The following is a 17,558-nucleotide window of genomic DNA, read 5'->3' on the forward strand; positions in this document are numbered from 1 at the left end:
CTATGTGTTACTCTCATTGGTTAATAAAGATAGGTGGAGTAGACAGAACAGAATGCTTGGAGAAAGAAGCAGATTCAGGCAGATGCCATGATTCTCCGACCAGAGATAGAAGTAGGCTAGAATCTTTCCCAGTAAGCCACCACCTCGTGGTGCTACACAGATTATTAGAAATGGGTTAATCAAGATGTGAGGATTAACCAATAAGAGGCTGAAACTAATGGGCCAGGCAGTGTTTAAATGAAAACAATTTGTGTGTTGTTATTTAGGGTGTAAAGGTAGCTGTGCAGGAGCTGGGTGGGACGAAAAGCAGCCCACTCCCATCACTACACCTTGGGGTGGTACCTTTACCCTGTGCTGACCTCTTGTTCCCCTCTCCTAGTCAGCATTCACTCTTCTATAGTCTTTGCAACTTCAACTTCAATACTTTCATTTCAGAAGTTCACAGCAGTGTTTGCTTTCCTGATTGGACTCTGATACACATTAACTTGCTGACATGCCATTTCCATCTCAGACAAAACATGGAAACAGAATGGGAACTCTGGGAAGCAAATAGATCTGAAACATTAGATAAGGTGAGTGGTGGTAGATGAATTGTCTTTTAAGATGGAAAACTAACCTTTTAGAACAATCTGGAGGCTCCCTGGCATACATCTAACAAAACAAGCAAAATGATATCCTCCGTTACTTTCATTTCCAAAGTATTTTCTTGCTACTGTTTGCATTGTGAAACCCTAAGGTTTGTTCTATGTTGAAATACAGAATCCAAGTCTAATTAAGAAGCATGAATTCTCAGAATGAGTAAAACTTGTTTCAACTTTTGTGAAATAAATGTATCATGGAATGAGCACACATATCTTATCAATGTACCATTTCAGTTAAAAAAAACTGCTGATAAATAGATCTGTAGGTTTTTCTTACATTTCCTCTATAAGCTCCAATGGATAAGCAATAGCCTGGAACCAAAAAGCCTTTGAAACATCCTCCATCTGCCCCTCATGCTCAGCGACCTTGAGAGAGTCACCTGAGGTGACAGTCTTGAAGATATAATCTAGGAGTGCCTGAGAGAGCAATCCAAACTGTACTGAAACAGAGAGAAGAAATGTCAGTGCTAACGAAAGTTAAACAAAGAAAATGACACTTCATGTGTCTAGTATACCAAGACCCGTGAGCATTTTCTCTACTATGGTTAATCAGCTATAGCTACTTATCTTTGCTTGTGTTGATGCATGGTCAATTATATTTCCGTGATCTATTGTCATTAACCACTTAAGGACCCCTAGAACAAATCTTCGACATCTAGGTAATGATTTCCTGAATAGAACCCAAGTAACATAGGAAATAAGACTAACAATCTAAAACACATCTAATTAAAGGGAACATCTTCTTCTCAGCAAAGAAACTGCCAATTGAGTGAAGAGGCAGCCTAAATATTGGGGGAAATATTGGCCAGCTTTGGGAATGCTATAGCCTGATCTCAGGATATTCATACCTTATTTCCATCAGGACAAGATAGTATAAGACTTAAAACATATAGTGCCTTTCTCTACCCCGTGTCCAAAACACATGACCTCTGTCTCACTAGACCCAGATAGGTTTTCAAATGCTTCTCAACAAATCTTCACCAATCATTTAGAAATACCTGAGTTATTCCTCAGATCTGGGAATGCAATGTGAAATACAGCCAAAAATATAAGGCTATCATGGGATTCTAAAGAATGATGTCTTTCAGAAATTATCCTTGCTGTATCTAGACAAGAGTACAGGAAGATTCACGGGAGTGGCTACTAGTGGGAAAATATAAAGGGGAAGCCAACAGAAGAACAGCTGGCAAGTTTGTCTTCATTTGAACATGATGAGTTCCCGCTGCCAAAAGGCTTGTTCTTTGGGTATATTCTTTAAGTAGAGCTGGAGCAAATAGAGTATGGGCAAAGTGATGGGCAAGAGCAATGGAGACTTGCTTTGATATGGAACAATAAAGAAGATACCATGTCACCTTCATAATCTAAGTTCTAGCACGTCAAAGTCTTGGGGGAAATGATACTGTACTTCAAAATCACTTAAGGGCTCCTTGAGAAAGCTTCAGCAGCAAGTGATTGATTTGTAAAGTCAGCCAATAGTTTCTTATTGAATACTTCCCATGTATAGCATTCATGGTACTCTTGTTATTTGTGTAAAAAGTGGGAACAGCAATGCTTAGCTAAATTTTCTTGCAAGATTCATTGGGGGATTAAATGAGAAAACATTTTTAAAAAAGTATTATTTAGGTTTCGAATACTATTTTTATTATAGTCACATACCAATGATACCTAATTTTTTTCCAAAAAAGAGGAAACTCTTCAATGATTTTTCTTCTTTAGTATGGAAATATGAGGAAAATAGAAAATCAACAAAGGATTGCACAACATTGCCAAGAATAATCTCTGATTTTAGGACAGCCATGTGTAATTTTTTATTTTATTTTATTTTTTGTTTCACAGGGAAACGCATAAAGGGTGATGAATGAGCACATGAGCCCATGTCAGAGAAGGTAGTGAGATGCTTTTCCCTTTTCTTTGTCTGTCTCTATGGTCATATTTTCACTCTACCTTGCCTTTAGTTGACCACATTTTCTAGGTCATCACAAACAAAGATTTCATCAAAGCAATGACTCTGGCTTGCTGGCTCCCATCTTTCCACCAGCCATTACATGTCTTCAGACATTTTGTGAAGTAACCTCTTTCGGGTTTGGTTCCTGGAAAGACAAGATTGTAAGTGTTCTAGTTCCCATAATATCCAACCATTCTCACTTCCACAGTACAGACATTTGGAAATTGCTAGCTCTGCATCAGTCTTTTTAGCCACTCTAACAATAATGGGCAGGACATCACTTCATGTGGGCATATCAGAGTCCTCTTCCTTATTTTCTACTCTACTTTTTTCCTACTTCTTCTAGTAGTCAAAAGGCCGCTAATTTAATCCAGGAATGTTTGCAGTATCCCCATTTTATCTCTATCTCCCTTCTTTAACCCTCTTTCTCCAGCCACAGAGTTCTATGGCTTCTTCCCTACAGACACACATGCTCTGAATTTTGTGCCAGTCTCTTCTTTCCTAAGGCTGGTATCTCCTCTTTCAACTTCTGTCAGAGCTATCTAACTTCTTCTCCTAATAACTCATCTTTAAGATTTTACAGTCTATCAACCTGCTTGGGCCAATATCAGTTCACTGAGATGCCATCTATTCAAGTAACTATAATGCCCCATGTCCACCTTAGCTCTGCTGAAATTTGTTAAGAGCTAAGTCCTGTAGGGAATAAAGTGTCAACCCAGGGACGTAGCTTTCAAAGCCTGGCTCAGTCTAATACCTTCCTGCCACACTCCTCTTCCCATTCACTTTATGCTCAGATAATACAGACCGACTTTGCCCCTGGACTTGTATTCTATTTTGTGAATTTGTTCTTAGTATTTCATTAACCTGGAATGACTTTTTTTTTCTCCTGTATCAGAATTGTGTACATACTCCAAAGCATGGATACAAATATTCCCTGGGCTTCCTTTGCATTTGCATAGATAGCTGTCAACGAATCACTTAGCTCTTGAAGTTTCCAATTAATTGCTCATTCCTCAGTTGAAGTGCTATGTTATTGTGTGTATCATACAGAATTGTTTTATTCTGCTCTTGACTCTTTGAGAGACATTATTTGAAGAAAATTCTTTAAAATATTAATGCTTAAAATAACCAATAACATGAAGGGAGTGGATGCCATTTCATTTGAATCATGTCCAAAGAAATTTATCAATAAACAAAGTAATCTATTAGAAAGTTTACAGAATATAATTCTGCTGTTCATTTCTGTTCTACATAAGTTTACCTATCTGTATGAGAAAATTTATTAACTCTATATACCTATATATTTTCAGTTTAAATCTAAATACAAATCAAACAGTTAAACATTATTTAACTTTCATAGGTTGTTGGGTGTGCAGTAATATCATTAAATAGCCATGATCATTTTGTTACATTTTATTAACTTTGTTATTAATTGTGTGTGGAATGAGTGCAGCGGGAGACTTGTAGAGGTCAGAGGACAATGTGTAGAAGCTCGAATAAGTTCTTTCCTTCCACCATGTGGGTTCTGAGTTTTCAACCTCGGTCACCAGGCTTGGTGGTGAGCACGGTCATCCACTGTGCCATCTTTTTATTCTTTTCTTGAAAGTGTTTTCATGTTTACTTAATGTGCATTAGTGTTTTGACTGCAAGTATGTAGTGTGCCATGTGTGCCTGGTACTGTGAAGGTCAGAAGAAAGCATAACAGGAGATTATTAGTCATTATGTGAAAACAGTGAGTGCTCCTAACTGCTTCGTCATCTCTAAAGCTTTTTTATTATTGCTTATAATTTTTATTTTTATTATTATTTTGATTCTGTGTATTTGTGGGGTGCAGTTACATGAGGGCAGATTACTGCAGAGGCCAGAATTGTCAGATCTCCCTGCAGCTGGAGTTTATATGGTTATCTTTCCATCCCACTGCATTATTCTTAATACCAAGAAAATATTTACATAAGTAATTCTTTTAGATGCATTTATAATGGATTAAGGCATTTTTTTTTTAAAGGTTTTGTGTTTGATTGATGTTCTCCCCCTTCACAGTAATGTCTGAACAATGCTCTGGCCTAGAATGTGGAAAGAAGAATTTAAAGTTTTCAATAGAGTTTCTAAGGATATTCAACATAAAGAATACGTCATCAATGCTTTCTGTGTTCATCTGACCTGAGAATTCCAAGCGTTTTCCACAACAGTGAGCACCAATCATTTAGAGCATGTCTTAGTATACTCAAGATGTTAGTCAGCACAAGTTTAAACACAGAAAATGCACAATTAACCAACACATGCTTATGCATGCATTTACATGCCCAAAGTTATTAGATAAGAAAATAGGACCTAGTGTTGTTTGAAAATGAAGAAACAAGTAGCCCAATGGATTATGTTACACATTTGACCTCTGAAATCACTGGAGCTTACTTTATCCAAACTGAGAATTTTCACGTTGAAAAACACTAGAAATCACTTACAAAATTCGATACTGACAATGATTGCTGAATGTCTTTAACTCAGAATCTAATACTATGTCTTATTGACTTAAAAATATGTATTTCTTGGTGAGGCATGTGTAGCAGATTTTTTTTTCGTTTTTGCAAATAATTCAAATAAAATGAAGTGGTCATACTAGTATAAAAGGACTAGAAAGCCAAATGTACTTATATGCACTTTACATGGTGGTAAGACTGTGCAGAATTCTAATGCTTTTATCAAACTCTGTTCCATGAGGGCAGCAGCGAGGGGGGACACGTTCCCTGTCCCCTCTGGCTGTAGCTTCCTAAGTGTTCTAATAACTCAAGTACACTGCCGGGACAAACAAGGCAGCCATAGCTGTGTCTGGAGATTCTGTATCTGCCTTCCTTAATCAACTTGCTTTCCTGAATATGAATTGCAATAATGAGTCAATTAACGTCCTCAAATGCCAATGAGATGCAAAAGAGATTGGTGGTGGTAGCGGCGGCGGCAGTGTGTTTCGGGAGCTGTTCCAATGTCTGGATTTTTAACGAGAGTCACTCACTGAGCTCACACTGATTATTTATCTCCTATAAACGTGACTGCCTGGCTCTTTACCCTGCAGCCCTCACCATGGCTCCCCCAGGAAAGCAGAAAGACAAATAAAAACTTTTTTTTTATAAAAATAAATAAAGAAAGAAAACTCATTGGTTTGGAGCCCTCACCCCAAAGGTGTAACTTCTGCATGCAGACAGTAAGATGTTGGTGGCTTTCCTTACTGAAGTTCTAGAATCGTGGCCCTTTCTTCATACATGTTGACAAGTAAAAGCTATCTAATTTTAAATGGTTAGCTTTGGCTGACAAGCCTAGAAGGTATATTTAAATAGTGAATTGTCCTTTGCTATTTTCCGTCTGGGCTTTGAATATGTTCCTGTAAGTACAACACAACGTTTATACTCTTATTTGATTCCCATTTAGATCCACTAGAACTAAGGCTCAGGGAGATGTTCGCATCTCTTTTGAAATCAGGCCCATCAGCTTCCACTTTCTTCCTCAACCTCAGCATGTCTTCTAGCTCTCAGCAGCTGTGGGGCTTGGATTTCTTACCTGACTCTTGGGATATGTGCTACAATTTTGACTTTTATTACTGAGAGTTTTCTTAAGAATTCTTCGGGTTCAATGAGCAGTAAACGTTCCAAAGCAATTTACTGTCCAGACTTTTCAGCTCGGCGTTTAAAGAAGGATGGACAGCTGGCTGACCACTTGGCAAATGTAGGACCCCCAAAGTAAAATGATAACTCTGCCCGCATGGCCACTTTTCCCTGACAGATTGGAACTCCTCACTGGCCATATTTTAGTGTAAAAACTGAACTGCTGAAATTCAGTCATATGCTTTCTTCCCAGGGAGTCGAGCAGCGTCCTTCTGAGGAGCACGTAACCATCCATAATAAAATCTGCTGTGCCAGAGTGACCGATTTAAAGCTTGTTCTCCTGAAAATTTCTTTCTTAATTGTCACACTAGGCAGAGGGGATTGAAAGACATAATTTAGTAAATTGTCAAGTTATTTCCAAATTAAATGGGGATTTTCAAAACTATGAAAGAAAATCACTGGTGACTGTTCACAAATTATTATTCCCAGTTTAGCTATGCCTTGTGTGGACTCGTCACTTCAGACTTCAGTGGCTGTTTAGTGAGTATATCCAAGTGATTAAAAAAGTCTTAAATATGGAATGAGAATGCTTTTAACCTTGCTTTACTCTGCAAATATTGATGCTTTTCTATGTAGCGTTACCTTTAAAATGATTCTAAATCATTTAGATAAATCCTGTTTTAAAAAAGCAAGCAGGTATTCAAATTGCATCTAAACGAAGTATGTGTTATTATTTATCTTGCCTTCTCATGCTTGATAATGAAAGTTTGATGACCTTTGCTCCTCAAATGTTTTTACATCCAATAAGCAATGTAACAAGATAGAGTGATGGTTAATAAGGGTGTGGAAGTTGTAAAGTCCTCTGTAATGTTACATCTCAGAGGCTAAAGAAATTTTATAATGTAGGAACCATGATGTCAACTTCCTCAGAAACGAAATACCTAGTGAGACTTGAGTTTAAATGGCATATGGTTTCATTTTGCAAACAGAAGATGGTTCGCCATATTCACTTTGTGGAAATTCCTTCAGGAGAAATCCAATACAAGCTAACGTGTGTGGTTCGTAGGAAAACAATGCTCTCACGCCTTCAGAGCAAAGCCACGGAGCTGGGAGTGGGTGCACTAGGGAGGCATACACACCCAGGAAAGTAAACTCACAAATGGAGTTCTCAGCAAACCAGCCCTGCAGAAAAATCAACTTCTACTTGCTTCTTTTGCTTTCAAGATCCTGTTTTGAATTACAGAGGACAAGCAAAGCTCTCTGAAGAGCACAGCCTGGCATTCAGCTATGTGGCCTGGAGATGGTGCATAAATAAGTCTTTACACACAGCACAGTCGTCTACACACTCAAATAATTAAAAGTAAAGATCCCAGTTTCCTCATAGAAAGTTCTTCCACAGTTCCCGTCAGAGTAGTTACAGATGTTCCTCTGCTTCCGATCTAAATGAGCTCCAATAAAATGTATTTTACAGCCCTCCTTGGTCCATTTAGATTCTTAATGAATGTCAAAAAAATTTCCTCTTTCCTTCGGCTTCATTTAAACAAACTGGAATTGAAGTTCCTTTCCTCCACCAGAAACAAGCTAATACTTTGGTCTTAGAAACACTTTACATAAAACCCTGACTCAGGTCCCCACAGCACTGAAAACTGACCCTACAGGATAGGGCTATATGTGACCTTATTTTATAGGTCCAACTGAAGAAAAAAAAATCATCACTTGGATAAGCTGAGGGACAGAATTAGGTCAAGCGGCAAAATGAGCTTAAAATGCTTTTTGTGATTTTGACCTGACACCTGTGATGGACTCCCATCAAATTCTGAATTTCTAAAGACCAAATTTCTTAATGGTTTTTGAGCACATCCCAATGAGAAAGCTCACTGAACTGGGGTGTTTACACCATCTCATTAAAACAATAACCAATAATTAAACACAGAGTGAGTCAAAGCAATTTATCATGGCCATCACCTGCATGTGCTCAAGAAGTTTAACATGGGACCTGTTGATGATACATTCAGTAGGATCTCACCTTCTGCAGGCTGGCTTTTTCCCAGGTGCCGTCATCTTACCTGCTCTCTGCTGGTGCCTTTCATTTTCTCATTAGGTAGATGGTCCATGTGCAGCAGCCAAATTGTTCTCTCTGTCCAGAAAGATGCTTAAGTTATGTGTAAGTTGACCCCCTGGCTAGTCAATGTTCTTACTGTTTGTGGGGAATTATGAGGAAGAAGTACATGTATTTGACAGTTGGGCAATAATTCGTCAATAAAATGTATACATATGGGGTCTGCTAATTAGAAAATCCTTATAGAAAACCAAGTAGTCATTAGAATATTACAAAGTCCCATCCTTCTGGAACCTTCATTTCCTCAGAAAAAAAAGGGGGGGCTTGCTATTGAAATGTTTCAAAGGACTTCAGTGCTGGCTTTTCAAGCATTGGGGCTGCTGAAGGATGACGTATAATCACACCCGTTGGCTTGTCACTCATGGATGAGGGTGACATCAGTCATGAACGGCTATTTGGAATAACATTTTACTTAGCTTTACAAGTTGCACTAAGATGGGATTAAAGAAGGAAAACTTACAGAGACCTGAGAAGGAAGAGTCTGTGGGAAGCATTTTGGCAGCTAGGAACCAAGAATTCCGGCATAATTAACATTTTCTGTGAAGACTGTCCACATGAAAACATTGTTGTCTTTATGCAGAAACATTTCCACATCCAAATGCTAAAGTAACAGTCGGACACAGATCCAAATGTTTATGACCGTGGGTTAGCCTCTTTCTTCTCCTTGACACCAGAATGTCATACCCTACTAGTTGTGCATGTTTATGGTAAACTCTCCTAACTTCTAGCACAGAGGAAACAGGTCTTCACTACCATTCCTACTTTATGATTATTCCTTGCTTTTTTATTTATATAGCATTCTTTTATTTTACCACTTCATTTTAGTTAGTTTCAATCTCTAGATCTTTAGTTCGTCTAACCTGCTATCAATGCCATCCTATATACTTATAATTTCTTACGTATCATTTTTCTCTAGGGATGTCCAGTTTGACTTACTTTATTATTTTCTGTATCTCTACTTATGTTTTCTTCCTTTCTTTGCATGGATTTTCAAGGCACCCAGACTTGGTACAAGCTCACAATCCCTTTCTATCAGTTGACGGAGTGGGGATTACTGTGCACATCACTACGTCTGGTTTTTACTGGGTTTATTAAAGATTAAAATTTCAATGTAAATAACTTACAAATAAAAAAGATCACATGGTGAGATTAGCCAGACCCAAAGTCTGTCTGTTTCAGTGGACTTCTGTGTAGTTAGAACAGTCATTCTTTAAAAAAATTTTATTGATTTTATTGAGTTATATATTTTTCTCTGCTCCCCTCCCTTCCTCTCCCTTCCCCCTTTACCCTCTCCCACAGTCCCCATGCTCCTAATTTACTTAGAAGATCTTGTCTTTTTCTACTTCCCATGTAGATTAGATGCATATATGTCTCTCTTAGGGTCTTCTTTGTTGTCTAGGTTTTCTGGGATTGGGAACTGTAGACTGGTTTTCTTTGCTTTATGTCTAAAATCCACTTATGAGTGTGTACATATGATGTTTGTCTTTCTGGGTCTGGATTATCTCAATCAGTATGATGTTTTCTAGATCCATCCATATGCCTGCAAATTTCAAGATGTCTTTAGTTTTTTCTGCTGTGTAGTCCTCCATTGTGTAAATGTACCACATTTTCCTTATCCATACTTCAGCCGAGGGACATTTAGGTTGTTTTCAGGTTCTGGCTATGACAAACAATGCTGCTATAAAAATAGTTGAGCACATGTCCTTGTTAGTATGATTGAGTATCCTTTGGGTATATACTCAAAAGTAGTATTGCTGGGTCTTGAAGAAGGTTGTTTTCTAATTTTCTGAAAAATTATCATACTGATATCCAAAGGGGCTATACCAGTTTGCACTCCATCAGCAATACAGGAATGTTCCCTTTATTCCACATCCTCTCCAGCATAAGTTGTCATCAGTGTTTTTGATCTTGGCCATTCTTACAGGTTTAAAATGGAATCTCAGAGTTGTAGAACAGCCATTCTTAAGCTGTAGAGCTTCACATTGTGTTTCACACTTCCATTATTAAATATATCATTATGCACCAATCCACTAGAAAATAAAAATGAAAAATTCATGACAAGGTTGGAACATCCCCAAAATTGAGCTTTATATACTCTTTCATTACTTGTTTTAATTAATTAGTTACTTTAAATTTAATAGTATTTCAATTTAATTTATTAATTTAATTGATATATATATTAATTAATTTTTGAAACTATCATATAGGCATGCAATATATTTTGATAATATTATGCTTTCAGAATCCTCCCAGATCTGTTCTGTTCCCTATTCTTCCTTCCTTCCTTCCTTCTTTCTTTCTTTCATTCCTTCCTTCCTTCCTTCCTTCCTTCCTTCCTTCCTTCCTTCCTTCCTTCTTCCCTCTCTTTTTTCTTTTTTAAAAGTAACTCAAGAATTTGTTTATCTATGGTATGGGATCATCCACTGGACCTTGTTTGCCTACCAGGGCCTATAATCTTAAAGAAAGTTGTTTTTCCTTCCCCAGGAAGCCATCAAGGGCCAGTTTCTCTTTTGCTAGAGGAAGGAATTTATGAGTCCATTCGCTTGCAAGCTGAGTGTTGACTGGAATGCTCTTGTTCAAGCCTATGAAGCAACCTCAGCTGCTCTGAGCTCACAAGTTCAGAGTTTTCTCATGTTCAGAAGAAACTGTTTTGTTCCTGTTCTTGTCAGCATCTTTCTCCTCTTGCCTCTCTTCTGTGATGGCCTCTAGATCTTTGAGCCTTCGGGGGATTGTGTGTAATTAGAGCAGACTTCTTTTTAAACTTCTAATTTTATTTACTATTATTGTGTTGTGTGTATATAAAGAATTTGTGTGTGTGTGTGTGTGTGTATGCATATGCTATGTGCCCATTTTGAATAGTTAATCCTCCCCTTCTATGGTTGTTTTCAGTGGTGGGAAACAGGTCAAGAAAGGTTTTGTGTCAAGAACGTTAATCCACAAAGCCATCTTGATTTCTCACTAGCTCACACTTCTCCCTGATATCACAGGGGATGGCAATGACTTTTTGTAATGCCGTTCCATTTCATCCTTGGGTCTCACTGGAGGTCCAATAGATAATCGTGTGTTTTAAAGCCATGGGTCTTGCAAAGGACCTATCCTAATTCTCTTGTACTTTGATCTATGCCAGTCACGTCTGCCTTTTTGCTGTGGTTTGCACATACCAACAGAGCGTCTCTGGGCCTCCGCAGCAGCAGCTCGCTCCATCTTTCTCCTCCCCATCTTATTATTTCACACCATTCGATCACTCCCCACTTCTATGTTTCTATTAAATGCCATTTGATCAAGAAGCTTTCACTGCTGAGATACTGGGAGATACAAACTAGTAATACCATCTATCGATTTCCAGTCCATTAGGTTTCTGTAAATGGTTTTCTGGCTCCTAATGCTGTATTATAGTTACAACTTTATTCATTCCACTATTTACTGTTTATCACTGTAAACTTTAATTTCCATAAGCAGTAACTTGGTCTTTATTTGTATACTAATGTAGCTCATCAGGACACCTGGCTTTGCGATGGGGCTCACAAACATTGTTGGTAGAATGGATTAACTTATTTAAAAGGAAGAAATTATTACAGTTCTTCCATTTGAGTCTTGAAGTGGCAGGACTGTGTATGGCACCAATATTCATTGCTAATCTATTCACAAAAGCTAGGGAATGGAAAAATGCTTAGATGTCCATTTACTAATGGATGTATATTGAATATCTGGTACATTTGCACAATGGAATTTTATTCAGTTGTAAAGCAAACCTGAAATTTTCAGGTAAATGAATGGAAAGTGATTATACTCAGTTTGTGGTATCCTAGACCAAGAAATAGCAATACCACATGTCTCTTTCACATGTGAATCCTAGCTATAGGTTTAACAGAGTGAAGGTAGAAACCAGGAACCAAAGCAGAGTCTGTGGGGGATAGTAAGAAAGAGCTTAGATGAGGGCACATTAGAACACACAAGATATGAAAGGAGAAATTAGAATCATGGAATGGGAATGACTAAGTGGGAGGGATTTGGGTTAGGGTAGAGGAGAGGCTATAAGAATGGATAGCTAACACTAAGGATGCTTTCAAAACTCATGTGAAAACCTACTGTTCTTTAAGCTTTAAAAAGAAAACTGTGCACACACAATTCTATAATTAAAAATGAGGAAACCTGTGGGTGAGAACACAGCTTCTAAAAATACATCCACACCTGGACACATTACTTCTTGGGCTGGAGAAGCAGATGAGTGGTTTAACAATACATGAGACCCTGGGTTCGATTCACACTATGACAAAATATACAAAATAAAGACAAAATAACAAAAATCCTCTTTTGGAACAGGTATAGGCCACAAGTGAGGGCAAGATTTAAACCTAGGTTGAATTTTGTTTTTGTGGATGAAACAAATATAGTAGTGAAGGAAACGCAAGCTGGTGTTAGGGACAAATAACTTTATTCTCCTGTTATTTGGGGGCAATTTAGTTGGCAGAATGTCATCACTTTGGCATTTTCAGTAATGAACCTTTAGAACTGATGAAAATGTGACTCAGACATCTCCCATTTTCTTCAGCCAGAGTTCCTTAAAAATTCATTCAAGTAATCATCATTCCCCCACCTCATGTGTCAATGGCAGGCATTGCTAATTTATTATGGCTCTCTTAAAAATTATTTGTTTGTTTATTTGCTGTTATAGCTACAAAGTGTTTCAGAATTCTTATGGCATGGCATTCCAGTTACCCCATACCAAGAGGTCCACATCTTCACATCCGGTTAAAGCTATTTGCCCTTGATGATGTAACTGGAAAAAGGACATTATTAAATCAGAGAATCCTGCTTCAGAAAAACTCAAACAAGTGCATAATTGCATGGTTGACATGTATCCTGATAACTTCTCAGTTTTATTTACTACAGGCAGTGTCCATAGCAATGCTTTGCTTTGCCTGCATTGTAAAATGTTTGTAAGGATAAATGTGTCATGGAAATATCTGATGTGGGCTATCCTTCTGTATGTGTGTTGTTTTTGTTGGTTGATAAATAAAGCTGTTTGAGTCAATGGGTTAGCAGCGTAAAACAAGGAAGGAAAGAGAAAGAGAATAGGAGGAGTCAAGGAGATGCCATGTAGCTGCCAAAGAAGATAGATTCCTGGTGGATCCATGCCAATAGGCCATAGCCTCGTGGTGATACATCGATTAATAGAAATGGGTAATTCAATATTGAAGACTTAGTTAGAAATATTCCTGAGTCATTAGCCAAACAGTATTTTTATTAATATAGTTTCTGTGAGTATTGATGTCTGGAAAATGAATAAGCAACCTCAGTTTACAAATGGTGTCCAATGTGAGACAATTACATTCATATAAAAACTGAGAGAGCTTGAAAAGGAATTTTACACACACACACACACACACACACACACACACACACACACAAACCAGAGTTATCCACAGCTTTCTGGTAGTCATATTTTTCAGATAGGCTCTCTTTGCTGGTGGTGAGCATATATGTGGCTTCTTTAAGAGACAGCTTCCTGGCTCTTTTGGTAGGTGTGTCTACAGAGCATTTCAATGGGGTTTTCTAAGCACAATCTATAAATAGCTTAATGATGATGTAAACCCACTGCATCCCTGGAGCTGAGGCAGCAAGTATAGCTCACAGAGGTAGTGGATATACCTCTGCCATATTGGACATGGTGGAGCAAACAAGCATAGCTGTAGAGTTGGCCCTAGACATGCCCATTTAGCATTTAGGAAAAAGGCACTCCTGGTCAGAAAATGACTACAAATATACAATAAAGATAGATTCAGATAGATATAGACCTCTAAACAGGCCATAGTCTGTTTTAAAACTGTACGTGGCATAGGAGAGAGAAGAACGAGTATAAACAGTTATAAAAAGAAGTAAATAGTTTAAAAAATTAAAACAAAGTCTTTAAATAGATGGTAAAAGTAGTATAAAAGAGTACAGGCAGTCATAGATTAAAGGATAAAAAAGTCACATAACAATGGAAAATACACAGAGAGTCTGGATTAGGTGTAATATTGTGTTTTCTTTGAATTTTTTTTGACTATGAATAAACTAACTACAGAGAAATATTTTATTGTATAGACTGCTAAGCTAAACCAACATATATATTTTAAAGGTATCTTGACTTCAAAGATTGAGTTTAAGGATGTGTTACTTTGGAAAAGATATTCTGCTTTTTTTCCCCCTCAGAAAATGAGAGACTATGGATTCCTTCTAGGCTAATATAGTTTGATGGAACAAAATCCCCCCTCCCCCTTAAGGTCTCCATGAACCCTAAACCTATCTTACTCAATAAACAGCAGGAAGCAGTTTGGAGAAAACAATGCCCCAATTACCAAAATAATTGTTTAAAATGTTTGCTTTCATTTAAAGGGGATATGAGATATAGAGATGAATATTTTACATTGACATGGACTTTGGTCTATTGATACAAATTTAAGTTACAATGTGTATATACATTTCTATTCTTGTTTAAGGTATTGTGTTTGTGCAGTTTATTTAAAAATGTAATGTATAATTAAAAATAAAGATTAATAGTTATTTAAAATAGTCAAACTTGTAGTCATGTTCGTAAGGTTTTCTAGATGTACAGAGACATATATCAGATAAATAGGTGTTCTTCAAACCTTTCAAAGACTTACAAAATATGACATTTAAATGTTTTAAGAACTTAGACTTTTCTCAACAGTGAGACACATCTGCTTCTGGCAGCATCAGTTACTTCAAAAAGATTATGGGCATTGAAGAGACTCCCTATGGAGTTACTAGCCATTTGGACAATAAACCACTTTTACCTGGACTGCTTAATGGTATAATGTATGAACTGAACACACAGGACCCACCTCCGTGACACTTCTTTTGCTAGCTGTAAAATAATAGCAGGTATGTCCACACAGCTATTATGAGGATGCAGTGGAAGAACAAAGGCAAAAATACCTCGTGTTGGGTTTGGCAGAATTTGGACTCAATGAAGCGTCATCATCATGCTTCTAACCAGGCCTCTAGTCAGTGCTCTCAAAGTAAGGCTTGTGTTTTGCTCTGATGCCTTAGCATGAGTGAGTGTGTTTTAGACACATTAGCATAAAAGTCTAGAAGTAAATCCTCATGACGATTTAGGGCGCCTCTGATGGAGGTATATGAGATTTGTTCCATTAATTCTGATGAATCTGTTCCAGAAAAGATTGATGGAGCACAGATTCTTCCTTTTAAAATGTCCTGCCAGTTGTGTAATCGTGCTTTATTTGAGGGCCTCACAGAAGCGAGGCCATCTCTTTGGAAACAGCTTTACACATTTCCTATCCCCTGTTCCTGAAGCCAGTAGAGACCACACTGAAAATTCATACTGCCTTCCATGCTGAAGCAGATAGCATGCCTGCTGGACAACCGCATCAAAGCCCAAAGGACATAGTGCATACAGTAATGAGCTGGAGTTACCTAGAATAGTCAGGACTTACAGCACTTGCCAGTTTCCAAGGCATAAATACTGCCATGGAGGGCTGACTTCAAGCTAGAAACACAGTATCACTGAAGGCAGAGCTAGGAAAAAGTACATAATAGCCCAGTAAGCCATGACACATGTATAACCCATATAAAAATCCTCCATGAATATAGATAATGGAAAAATGTAATAAAATGATTACAGTAATGAGTTTTATGTATTTACTACCTTTGTCTTAATATCATTTATTTAATTACAAAGGCATATAATTTAATTTTTAATAATAAAAATACTTTGTGAAACTCCCTAAAAATTAATAACCAGTTCGTACTGCATAAGCATGCCATTGGCAAGACTTCTCATGAAATTCCTTTCTTGTGATTGTAAAAATTGAAGAGGGATATTGTGGAGGCAAATAAGAAAGCAACTTATAGATACATTTTATTATCAATGAGACGCTCTACTAGCACGGGTTATGTGTCTTATAAATGACCCAGAGAATCAATGCTTAGGCTTAACCTTTCTGTTATCCTTCAGTCTGCACGGAGAGGGGCTCTGCATCTCCTAGTGTCTGAGGTATGCACTGAAGTAATTTCCACTTTGGAAACTAAACTCACTTGCTCACTCTTTTACAAATGGGTCACCAATTTCACAATATAAAAGGAAGTTGGCAATGTTGACACAATGTATTTCATAAGCACTATTTATTACATCATGATAAATGCCCCCATAGACTTGTATGCCATTTTCTTCTGAGTACCAACGAGTTCACTTGAACAGTGACGTTTATTTTTCAATTTTCTTGTATCTTCACCATCTGCCAATTTTAGGTGCTTGGAGGGTACCTAGTTATCAATGTATGCTTATTAGAAATATGATGGATTTTTAATTTACTTAAATAATTAGTTCATTTTCCTTTCTTGTTCTATCTTCAATGTCTCTTAGTTATAATAAAACTATATATGTATATATATATATATATATATACACTTACACACACACACACACACACACACACACACACATATATATGTATGTATGTATCTTTAAATAGCATTACTACTGCTGCTTCAGTGTCTCTGATTATCCAGAAGCAAGAACAGAGTAGTAAAATTAGCAAATGTATGTTTTTGAAGTTTCATTAAGTGACCTTTGTTTCTATATTATGCTATAATGTGCGGGTAGAATGCAGACAATGTATGTTTTTCCATATCACATTCCCACAGAAGGATGCAAGTGCCAGGACCCTATCTATAAGGTCATCGTTCATAGACTAAGCACAAATGTGATCAATCAAGTCTTTCCAACAGAGCAATAGCCAGTGTGACCTCAACAGACTTTGGCTTTTGGAGCCAGATCGCTTTAGTGACAGACATAACCCTGGTGGGTCGGCAGCATCCTTCACTGCTCAGTCTGCCATCTGCCACTGTGGAAACTTCATCATTAAAGCAGAGTTGCTTTTGAGAGCATTATTATTGCACAGAATGTTACCATCTGTAAGTAGGCAAATCTGAACCACAATGTATATCTACCTAACTTTCCTTCTCTGTGTATATCTTAATGAAAAATGTGCATGCATCAGTCTAAAAACTAGGAACATTTCCTCTTGTATTATGGAATTATTTCCTTCCAAAAGGCCTCCAGTGTATAATCTCCTCCCTTTAAATATGGCTACATTTAGACCATCACATAAAAAAGTTTCATTTTATTTCACATTTACTGTTCTTATTCACAAAGCATTTTTAGCTATGTGATATTATTCATTTATATATTTTATTATTTATCTTTATATATTATATATATTTTCATATATATA

The 17,558-nt window shown here is 37.3% G+C and overlaps 2 long non-coding RNA genes across 3 annotated transcripts in view; one reads left to right on the forward strand and one right to left on the reverse strand.

Moving 5' to 3' along the window:
- The first annotated feature begins 474 nt into the window (after positions 1 to 474).
- LOC126506263 (uncharacterized) overlaps positions 475 to 17,558 on the forward strand; it is a 49,105-nt gene continuing 32,021 nt past the window's right edge. Inside the window, exons 1-2 of the long non-coding RNA XR_007593157.1 lie at positions 475 to 572; positions 2,478 to 2,527. This is a non-coding gene — a long non-coding RNA (uncharacterized lncRNA). The remainder of the gene's footprint in view (positions 573 to 2,477; positions 2,528 to 17,558) is intronic.
- LOC126506264 (uncharacterized) overlaps positions 2,542 to 17,558 on the reverse strand; it is a 17,900-nt gene continuing 2,883 nt past the window's right edge. For both annotated transcript variants that reach the window (XR_007593159.1, XR_007593158.1), the window contains exons 3-4: positions 8,246 to 8,316; positions 2,542 to 2,731 (exon numbers count right to left, since the gene is read on the reverse strand). This is a non-coding gene — a long non-coding RNA (uncharacterized lncRNA). The remainder of the gene's footprint in view (positions 2,732 to 8,245; positions 8,317 to 17,558) is intronic.

This window comes from Alexandromys fortis, unplaced genomic scaffold, assembly GCF_014885135.2.
Source record: "Alexandromys fortis isolate MF-2015 unplaced genomic scaffold, M_Fortis_MF-2015_v1.1 scaffold_0, whole genome shotgun sequence".
Classification (NCBI taxonomy): Eukaryota; Metazoa; Chordata; class Mammalia; order Rodentia; family Cricetidae; genus Alexandromys; species Alexandromys fortis.